Genomic DNA, 11,285 nt, shown 5'->3' with positions numbered 1-11,285 from the left:
CATCCATCAACTTTACCGCTTATCCTTTGAGGGTTGCGGGGGGGTGGAGGAGCCAATCCCAGCTGACATTGGGCGAGAGGATGGGTACACCCTGGACAGGTCACCAGCGTATCACAGGGCCCACACACAGAGACAAACAACCATTCACACCTACAGACAATTTAGAGTCTTCAGTCAACCTAATGTCCAATCTGTCTTTGGACTGTGGGAGGAAGCTGGAGTACCTGGAGAAAAACCCACATAGACACAGAGAGAACATGCCAACGCCACACAGACAGACCCTGGCCGAACTGGGATTCGAACCGGGAACTGTCGTGAGGCGAACGTGATAATCAAAGTCAAATTAATTAATGTAATTAAAACTTAAACATAGGAGAGAATGCAGTTAACAGGAGGTTTAAGAAGCTCAAACTCAAGTTAGTTAAACAAAAAGACATGCTGAGTCAGCTCTACTGCAAACAGCATCACAAGGCACTGCCTCCTGCAACATCAGTGGCCCTTTGTGTTGGTTCTGATCAAACAGAGTCATCCATTACTGTCCTGTTTAAAACAGACCTCTAGGGTTCATGACCAGGTTGTTGTCTTCAGAGGCCACGAGGATTCAAACGCCTTAAGAGCCCATTTTCCGGAGCCACTGAGGACACGAGCCAGAGACAGGGGTGGATAGGATCCTCTGCTTTCTTTCTTCTTGCTCTGGGATGCATCCTGAGGCCACGCAGGCGGCGGCTGGAAATAGCCCAGACATACGGGCCAAGTTGGAGCAGCGAGCTGTTGGTGTTGTGTCCTGTAAGACTTCCTCAGCCATGCTGCTAATCAGCACAGACATAGGAGGATGCAGAACGGGAGCCAGACAGAGATCAGGCTCCACTGGGTGAGGGAGGCGGCAGGAGCGTGCGCGTGTGGAAGTATGTGGGTGTATATCAGAGTGTGCATGCAGGTAAGCATGTACAACTTTGAACATGTGCGGACGTGTATACAGGAGACAGGGGAGTGGCGTAATCTGACTTGGATTCTTTCATCACACCTTAATTTGGAGGTGGTAAGTACATTTAGTCAGGTACTGTACTTAAGTACAAAGTTGAGGTACTTGTACTTTGATCTCTATTTGATGCTACTTTATAAAGTTAAAATATAAAAGATATTTTCTCTCCACTACATCTTTGCCACAGCTATGAGTTACTTTTATCATTTTTATCATCACCTTCCAAACACATTTCTACCTTCTGCAGCCAACTTGTAAATGTAAACATCCATAATGCACCAATGCACCAAATGAAGATTAGATTTTTCCTTTTATGCTACATTAGTCTGTTCAATCAATTATTCAAAATGTCCCTGAGGTCAGATCATTTCATTACAGACAAGCTAGATAAATGATACCTACTTACAGGCAGTATTGATCTACTGTGTCTGATGCAATGCTTTTACAGGCCAGAATGTGGGTTTGACCAGAACATTAGGCCAACATGGGGCTAACATGGTTTCAAAACCCATCAGCTGAAAGGATGTTCTGTACATGCTTCAGTATTCTGGTGTATATGTATCCCAGCAGACGTAATCAAATCTCGGGTATGAGGTTATCTACTTTCCTGTTTAGCATGGGACAGATATTCCTGATCATTATTAAACATGCCAATATGCATTTTACATTGATGTAGCTGTAAATAATAATTATTATTAAATGTTTATGGTGTAGTTTTATCAATTCTTTAAGTTAACATGGATTGAAGCCAGGAAATACATCCTACAGTGCTTTTCCTTTTCCTATTCGTTCCTATTGGATCAGATATTTGGCTTCACTTTGTAGCCGCTCTATTTAGCCTTTTTACGACACCTTGAAAAATGAGATAAATGAGGTAAATCAATGTAAATAAGCCACGGGAGATAATGAGCTCTCTGGATATAAAGTGGCACCTGTCTCGTAACCCAGCAATCTTTTCCAAAACTGCTTAGGCATCAAGAAAACTCTTTAAGGAACATAAGTGTAAGTTAAAGGTCTAAATTAAAGGCAGAGGATTTCCTTACAGACTAAAGAATAACAATAGTTTTGATATCGTAAAGACTGACTTTGGAGATCTGAAACAGGTCATAATAAGAGTGTTCTTTGTGTAACAATTATTTTCAATGAAAAACTTTATTTGTGCACAGGGATGGAAGACCTCAACATGAAAGACTTGTGAGCTCTAAAGGATTTCAGGGCCTTTCTTGCTGCTTCTACTCAAAGCTGATTAACTTACACTTTAAAGTCTGATGAACCTAAATTTATTTTCTTTCTTGTGTATGAATCAGATGTTATTTTCTTTTAAACCTCATGTATATGAAACATATTTATGAGGTTGATAACATTTGTATTGTGTCTTTTTTATTTTTGACTGGGGCTCAGTCTCAGTCTTCTTCCCTTTATTTCCATCCTTATCTGAGATAACACTAACGTTTGAGCGACTGTGGCATTTCAGCATTTTATTTTTAGAATGATACTAATTGGCCCAGTCTTTTACGTGGCACTGCATCGTCTGTTCATTTGGTTGAATGAATGTCAGATATGATAACAGAACTGGAGTGTATTCCCCCAGCAGCACTCTTTCTAAATCACTGAGATAAGACTGTCAGTTTAGTGATTAAAAGTAAACACAGGACTAGTGTTTGGAAAACCCTCACACTTCCCTACTGCCTACTGGCAGCTCTCCAGACATCCCTGCTCTCTTTTTGCATTCGTGAAATCCTTTCAGAGGTGTTGCTCATAATAATCGTGAAAATCAGTTAATTATGTCCCTGCAGCCATTGTCTTGTCTTGTTGACTGTACGCCTGCAGTGTGTGAGTGGGAGTTCACTTTATAATATCCGAAGGTTACGGCGCCACCTTCAGCTGACCGTGTTGTCCTGAGTGCGCAAGGGTTCATCTGATCTTGGCCGAGGGAGTTCAGGACACATGCACATGCACACGCACATGCACACGCACACACACAGTCTGAGGTCTTTATCTACACTACAGCGAGTGTGTGAGTTGATGAATGAGCTGAGACAAAGAAAGAGAGATGTGGTGGCTGAGAGGACGGAGGAAGTTAAAGAATCACACTTCCCCAAAACACACTGAGTCAAAACCTCTGTCCTGTTTCCTGTTTACAGCGCTGTGATGACTATTTTTGTCCACTAGCTGTTCGAAGTGAGGCCTTCGGATTTTAACAATAGACCATAGCTAAGAGAGCGACCATCTAGACTTAAAGCAGCCACACTCACTCCTTATGCCTTTCCTGTTTGTTAGCTAAAGTATGTTATGTTAAGCTTGATTTAATTTGTGTTCCCCCCCTAGGGAAACTAAGCTAATTAAGCTTGCTAGCTAATCAAACTATGCCGCTAAGCTAATTGGCTACAGCCAGCATAAAACTGAAAAAAAAAAACTAAAAAAGCTAGTCAGTCTGTTCAAAAGTCTCAGCTCTGACTCGGCCGATGCACTTTCTGTTATGAATCAAATTACTGATATATAACATGTTAGTTAGTGGGTTAAAGGTTCTGGTAAATGGATTGTTTTACCTCCGGGTTAGCTATTCTCGCTAGATTCCAGTTTCTACTGTAAGCTAAGCTAACTAGCTTTTGGCCATATCATCTTATTTACTGTACAGACCTGAGACTGATATTGATCTTTGAGACTGTCCACCTGTAAAAAAAAATTATCCTCTAGGCTAAAGGTTTTCTGTGAAAGCATATACGAGTGTTTTATTGTTCGGCGACCTCTAGCAGCCGTTGTAATTATGATCTTTAATGACGAAAGCAGGTGACACAATATAGAATGGGACAAAGTCTGCGTTAAGAGGAAGTAGAGACGATGGTTGGGTCCACAAAACAAAGTACTTTTACAGACGAGGACCACAAACGAGTGTAAATGTTAAATAATCTTTTCAAAATATTCTTACATATAATGTAAAATAATCAAAAAATGTTGTTGTGTAGATCTGATGCAATTAGTCTACAGCAACTTCTGACTAATAAGTACAAGTAACAGAGGCTTCACACAGACATTGGTTAAGGCTTTACTATTTCTTTCTGGTTGACGAAAGGAAAATGTCCTCACTCTATATCTGGAGGTGGGTCAAAGGTGATGTCGGAGGTTGAAGAGCGCAGATCGAGGAAAACATCTCAGTGCAGCAGTCTGTTCTGGCCCCACAGCCATCTGCCATGACGCCTGTTTATCCATCATGTTTCCTGTGTGTGTTTGACCATTTTATCTATGAAAAACATTGCTCTGTCTTAATGTCCCTGTCATGTTTGTACTTCTATCTTAGTGAGGACATTTATTGACATAATACACTCCCTAGACCCTTACCCTAACCTTAACCATCCAAACTAAATACCTAACCCTAACCCTAACTAAATCTAAATCTAAAAATCTGAACTTTGTGAACAAACCTTTGCTACTTTCCATAGAAGAGAGTTGCCAGCGTTTTGTAACCAGCTGAATGAAACAAAGCGTTTTGACGTTCCACAGTGTTCAACTTCAGATTTTGCACATGAAAGGTCCATTAATATTTTATGATTTGCCCTAGTCTGGTTTTCACTTAGGGAAACTTTAGCGTTGTGATGCTCCTGTGTTGCTCTGCTGGCTCAGTTTAGTTAAGCCACATTCCATGTCACTGCAACAGTTCCAGTCTGGCTCAGTCCCATAATCACGTGTAGGATCCTTGCTGAGTCTGTCTATTGTCTGTAAATGTTGTCAGATGAAGAGAAATAATCCCATCCAGCAATCTGCCACATGAGTTTGAGTGAAAGTGGGGAAAGAGAGACACAGACCCAGAAAGCAGAGGGGATCTCCCTCACACCCGTGCAGTCTTTATTAAGCTCCGCCAACCACAGCTTCCACCCCCTCTTCATTTTCCCACACAGCAGCCAAAAAGGCAGAAGTTGCAGCGACAGCCGGCTGCAGATACCCTGTGTTGGGGGTCTATTTTTAACCACATGCTTGTGTATTGGGCCGAGTTAGCTTTGTAGGTTTCTTTGTGCTGAGCTCTGGCTCTTGCAACACAAATGCTGTAAACCCGTGTTTCCCATCCAGCCGCCGAGATAAGAGAGTTTCTGCTTTTCTAGCAGACAGGGGGCCTCTGCACAACAACAGCGAGACGGCAGATGACACACGGAGCACGGATACATGCAAAACAAACATGCACATTCTCTCACACATTCTTTCGCTTGCTCTGTAAACATGTATGTGTGTGTATGTGTGTTCACGTACGTTTTTTTTTTTCGCTCGCTACACACAAACATAAATAAACGAACATAGTCGGCAACATGCATGCACAGCCTTGGTTATTATTTTTAGACGGCAGCTGTTGATATGGAATATTTTAAAAATTTCCACAGAATGTTCAACAAATACATTTTCACTTTCACAACAGTTCATACAAGTTTGATGAAACCATTATGTAAGTATAAACCAAGTGCATACTGGCACTCTAGCATGAATAATAGATTACTGGAACACCTATTCATACACACGATGCAGACACACACATGCACACACAACTAACGTACACACACACGTTTTCAGACATGACATGACAAATCCGGATAATCGGCTATGGAGTGTGCTTTTCACACATGTAGAAAGCAAGGGAGAGGTTTTCTGCACAGACACAACAGCAACAAATCCTCCCCATTATGCAGGCGAGAGGCGGAGCAGCCGGCTGCAGCAGGCAGAGGCAGAAAGTAACACATTACCTCCGCTGCGGAGATCACGTGATTTTCTTGACAACACACAGTCACCGGCATCAGCTCTTATCACCACAAACTCTCTTGACAACTCTGTTGGTGTCTCCTGCGTGTGTGTCACTGCTTTTTCATATTTGTTTTGTTTTTGTCATTTTTGCATCTGTCGCGTGTTAGAAGCGTTTTCAACCCAGCCACTCGCGTGCGATCTCCAGCTGTGTTCACACATCGAATTCTCCTAAATATCCACAGACTTTATACTACGAGGCCAGGTGGATAAAGTCTGCAGAAAGTATGGAGCCTGTCACTCGGACATTTGCATTCACACATGCACCTCCTCTGGAGAAAATACGGTACATGTCTGAAAGCAGCTATTGGGAATGCATACAAGCATATGCTCTGCACCTCATTGTCACTTTATTCTCCCACCATCCGAAGTGTTTATTAAGGTGTGATAAGTGACACCAAACCAGGCACAGCAGCTGGGGGAACGCTGTCCTACCTGAGCTGAATCTCTTCACAGCAGGCTGTTGTTATCGGGGCACAAAACAGCTGCCGCCGTTTTTTAATTGTGTTAATGCATATGCATCAACATGACCTATATTCACCCTCTGCATTTTCTCATTTCAGTCATCTTTGACTCTCATTGATGTCTCTCTATCTTTCAGGTTAGGATGAAGGGAGAAAGGGGAAGGAACAGAATGTGAGGAATTTGGCTGGAAGAGACTGTGAATAATCCTTGTAAATCTAATCAAAGTGGTGCCATGTCTGTGTTGTGAGGTTGCTTTTCAGCAGGTCGGTTTATGAGGGAGTCGCCCTGAAAGCTTGTGTTCTATTGTGTCAAAGCACTGCAGATGTTCTCCTTTGAAAAACGTCCTGACAGCATCACCTGAGCTTGCACGGAGTTTGCACATAGGCTAATATCTAAAATGCGATCTGTTTCCCTGTTTCACTCATCACAGCCCTTTCCAGAGAAATGCCAGTGTGGCTAAAGTAATTTGTCGTGTTAAGCTTCTGGTTCTGTCTTTAAACATCACTTTATAAACTCATCATACCAATTATACAATGTGTAATTATAATAATCTGACACCTCCCTGGAACCGGCCGCAGAAGAAAATGACAATAATGATTTCAGATGGAATCCTCGAAGCTCTGCAATTTACAGATTATATAGGCAGAGGATTATACAAACCCATTTCATTAATTAGTTTGATTTAAAGCCTCTTGTCTGTCCGGTCCAATCTGTGGGTCTGTAACAAAGGCTGCAACTTTCTGGCTGCAGCTTGAAAGTAGCACGGCAGGCAGACTCACATGTTCCACATTTCTCAGTCACATGTTAACCAGAGGAATATCTCACCTTTCTCCTTGTTCTGCTTCACAGAGAGTTCAGAAGTTTTACTGAAGCTTTGGTGCTGACACAGTGTGGTCGAACAGGAATTTGGAGATCGGAGATTAATCAAACTGAATAGAATGGCATGTGTTTAGATGGCTACAATCAAATACAATAATGCTGCAGATTGAAATCAAAAAGAAAACATTGTGTTTTGCTAGAGCCTGAATAGGAGCAGGCCAATAGTATATGGACCACGACCAAGCAACATTGTCTCTGTTGGCAGTTTACACTGAGTTTAGGCGTCATTTACACCGTGTTTTTAGCCTAAATGTCCTCTGCTAGCCTCCTCGGAGCCGTGTTCAAGTGCGCACATTTTAATTTCCATTTTAATCAGGAGACACTTATAGAGTAACTAATGGAAATGAATACATTTGAATGAAATAAAATTTATTGTGAACAAGAGGAATATGAAGGTATGATGGTGACTCTCCAGGAACCTCGACATATGTGGTGGTGATGAAAAGCACGAAGACTGAAAGTCTGGTGAAGGGCTTCTGATTGGACGGTTGAAAGGCGATGATCGGGTAGTGGGATTGGGTGATACGACTTCAAATCTATATCACGATTATTTCAACTTTACCTCGATTACGATTAATGAATGATTATTTTATAAACCCCCCCAATGAAGGGGGCTACAATGAAGCCAAAACACTGCGCTGTGTCATAATCTGCAGGAAGAACTTCTCTCCTGTCTGCAGGACGAAAAGAAAGAATGAGCTGATGGAGCCGAGCGATGACTGCAGGTGACTTAGGATGTACGTGAAAGAAGAAAGTCTTCCTGACTAAACTTCAGATTCATTTAGCAGATGTTTGTACGAATAGTGATTCAGTGTATTGATGAAATACATGCAAGCAGTGATATACACTCAATACCTATTTAATATCTGATTGGTTTATACGGTCTGTTGATGACCTTTGGGTAATCACTGTCGGTGTCTCTTCCTCCTCCCTCCTTCAGTCTGTACCTCGTTCCCTCTTGTTCTCTTCTTTGAACTCACATTTTTCTACTTTCATCTCTCCGTCTCTTAGCCCATTGGAGGACTGCCAAAGTCTTCTGGGGCCAGGCCAGTTATGAGCGGCTTTGCATTCCAGTCTGATCTGCAGCGTTGGGCTGGACAGGTTAGACAGGCGGGGCGGAGGCACGGGACTCCACTTGTGACAGATGGGAACGAGACCCGGAGGAATCAACCTCTGCCCCCACACCCTCCCATCCTCATCTCGGCTTTATCTCACTCGAGGATTTTACTTTCTCTTACTTTCTTATGACCCCATTGAAAACACACTCAAGGTTTAGCAATGTTCTGGCCACTTGAGCGTGGATTACATGTATTTTTAGTGAGGCGCCAAACATTGGATGCAGTTTTGCGTGTGTGTGTGTGTGTGTGTGTGTGTGTGTGTGTGTGTGTGTGTGTGTGTGTGTGTGTGTGTGTGTGTGTGTGTGTGTGTGTGTGTGTGTGTGTGTGTGTGTGTGTGTGGGGTTAGTACATTGTTTTCTTACAGTCATTGATAATGTTGATAGTCTTTTTATTTATTACTTGAAGGCTACATAGCCACTGTTGTTTTTTGTACAATCAAATATTTTTATAAAGGAGCATTTGTTGTAAATGTTTTAGTTTTTTGCCGGGGTCTGGAATTGGGTATCGAGAATCATGGAAATTTCAGGATATCGGGATCCACTACAAAATTTGGGGTATCGTGACATCCCTACTAAATGTCTCCCTATTATACTGATCACATCATCGTCTGGGTGGTGTTACAAATTCTTTCCCAATGTGTTTCCTGCTGCAAATTAATCAATTTAGAACCAGCTAACGAAAACAAAGAATGTTTCAAATTTTTTTAAATAGTTGTTTTGGTTGAATTGTGATTTTGAATTTGTGGGGGGGGGGAAGTGACCTCAAAGGGTTGGACTGTTTGTAAACTTGTGGTTTGATACTTTTGGCAAAGCAAGCACACAAACAAGCTCACACAAAACTATGTCCCGTTCACCAATGGGTTGTGAAGTATGCGCACACACACACACAGACACACACAGAGACACACACAGTGCAAGCCCATTTAATCACAAGAATCCTGACTGGGAGCATTCCTGTCGCACGGAGTTAGCACAATTTGCTTATTAGAGCAAACAATGGTATCTGTCAATTTCATTTTCATAAGCTGAGAGATTACAGAGCGTTGTGCTTATCCTCTGTATCCAGCTCAGCGCACCGCAGTTCCTCTGTGTTCCCACGTCCGATTGGCTCCATGATGTATGTGACTTCAGCAGACCTGATGTACTGCATGACCAACTCACGGATGTTTTATTGGCTGCTTCATAAATACTTTCTCTACACATGTTGAATACACATTAGACAACCACGGGATGAGTGTAAGTGTGCTTCTTGTAATTGTCTGAAGCCACCTTGCTGATGGCATCTCTCAGCTGGCCATGTGTCACCAGGGTGCCATTATCCATAGTAAAGAACAGCCTCTCAGGTATTACTGCTGCGGTGCTACAGAGGAGCCTCTGTTCAGACCTGCTGACTCCCAGTTCAATAACCCGCTGCACCTGAAAGTCTGCTGTGTCACTCACAACCACCACTAATGACACAAATTCACACAGGTACGCACAAAGTCTAATAGTTCTAAGCATATGCAAATACACACACAGATTTATATAATTTGTATAATATGTGTGGCCTGTGACACAAAGTCTTCTCTTTCTGCTTCCCAATCCTATGTAATGTGTTTCCATGTGTAATAATGAATATGAATGGGTGTGAGTTATATTCATGAGTGGACATCTGCTGCAGAGCAGGATCACTGTTGCTTTGTTTTTGGGAAGAAACCCTGCAGATGCACCTGCGTTGTGTTTCCTTGCTTTTGTGTGTGTTCAAGAGTATGTGCAAGTGCATGAAAAGGATTTTGTGAGATTGTTTATGCGGTGTGTCAAACTGTGTGTGTGTGTGTGTTTCCAGGTGGAGGAAAGAGGGGGAAGTTTGCAGCAGGGGACCGGAGAATGAAATGAAGGAAACGGGAAGGAAATGACGAAGGCTTATTCTCTGAGACTGCAGAACTGCCACTCTCTCTCTTTATCGTCCTGTATGGAAAGCCTGACACACACACACACACACACACACACACACACACACACACACACACACACACACACACACACACACACACACACACACACACACACACACAGCCTGTTGTTGATGTGACTGTGTTGAAAACAGGATCTGACACACGGGATGGTAAACACAGATTTTGGAGAATAAAGTCAGAGAAAGAGGACAGAGACAGAGTGAGGGAACAGAAAGTCATATACAATGTTAATAAATAAAGAACTAAATAAAGACTTAGTAATAAAGATGTGTACAGCTAAAATGAAAACTAAAGAGTTGACTGTAGTGGAGAGGAACATTTTGTAAATGTCAATAGTTTGAAAAAGGTTTTGATAACTTCGATAATCTGTCCTTTTATTCAGGATCCAATTCGTCAAACTGCGGTCACCCCCTTTAGAGATAATAATAAGATAACAAAGATGATTATATGTCTCTAAATAAAGCCTTTTCTGCACATTCAAACTTTAGACAGAGGGAGTGTAGGAATCCAATCCTTCCACAGTGATAACCCTCAGGTCAGCGAGCTGGACTGTTGACACAAACATCACTGCGGCCCGCCACAACACGACAGATCAGGAGCGGGACGTGTTTCCTATTTGTTTCTGCTGTGGCAGAATTAGCAGTAAGCGGGGATTTAATGGAGATTTTTCCCGGCACTCAGGAACAAACAAGATTCTTCTGCAGAAGCCGAGAAAGAAAAAAAAACGAGAAAGGAATGTCACAGGAAGGTCAAATGTCACAGGAGGAATGTCACTGGCCTGTTTGCTCTCACGTGTATTCACTCATGCACCTTACGCCAGGCTGATCATAAACATGTTCAATAAAGGTTAGTTTGAATATGTGCATGTGTGTGTTTCATTTGTTGTGTGGGTCCATTTCTGTGTTTGCAGTTTCTTCCTTTCTTCATTAATGTGTCTAGTTTGTATGTTTTGCAACAGTTTTCCCCGAGTGAGCTCTTGTGTTTCGCTGTCTCAGGGCACAATAATGCTTTTCCTCATCAGGGTGTGACCTGCTTCAGATAGAGTGCACAGCATTCTGTGGCTTGACAGCAGTAGATTCTGTGTCACGTGGGTAATTGGAACCAA

At 42.3% G+C, this 11,285-nt stretch overlaps 1 long non-coding RNA gene across 1 annotated transcript; it reads left to right on the top strand.

Annotated features, from left to right (window-relative positions):
* Positions 1-796: 796 nt before the first annotated feature.
* LOC118121583 lies at positions 797-11,041 on the top strand. Its single transcript, XR_004698347.2, has 2 exons — positions 797-1,039; positions 10,051-11,041. It is a non-coding gene; the product is annotated as an uncharacterized LOC118121583 (long non-coding RNA).
* The last annotated feature ends 244 nt before the right edge of the window (positions 11,042-11,285 follow it).

This window comes from Hippoglossus stenolepis, chromosome 14 (assembly GCF_022539355.2).
Source record: "Hippoglossus stenolepis isolate QCI-W04-F060 chromosome 14, HSTE1.2, whole genome shotgun sequence".
Classification (NCBI taxonomy): domain Eukaryota; kingdom Metazoa; phylum Chordata; class Actinopteri; order Pleuronectiformes; family Pleuronectidae; genus Hippoglossus; species Hippoglossus stenolepis.
This window is presented reverse-complemented; position numbering and strand designations above follow the sequence as displayed.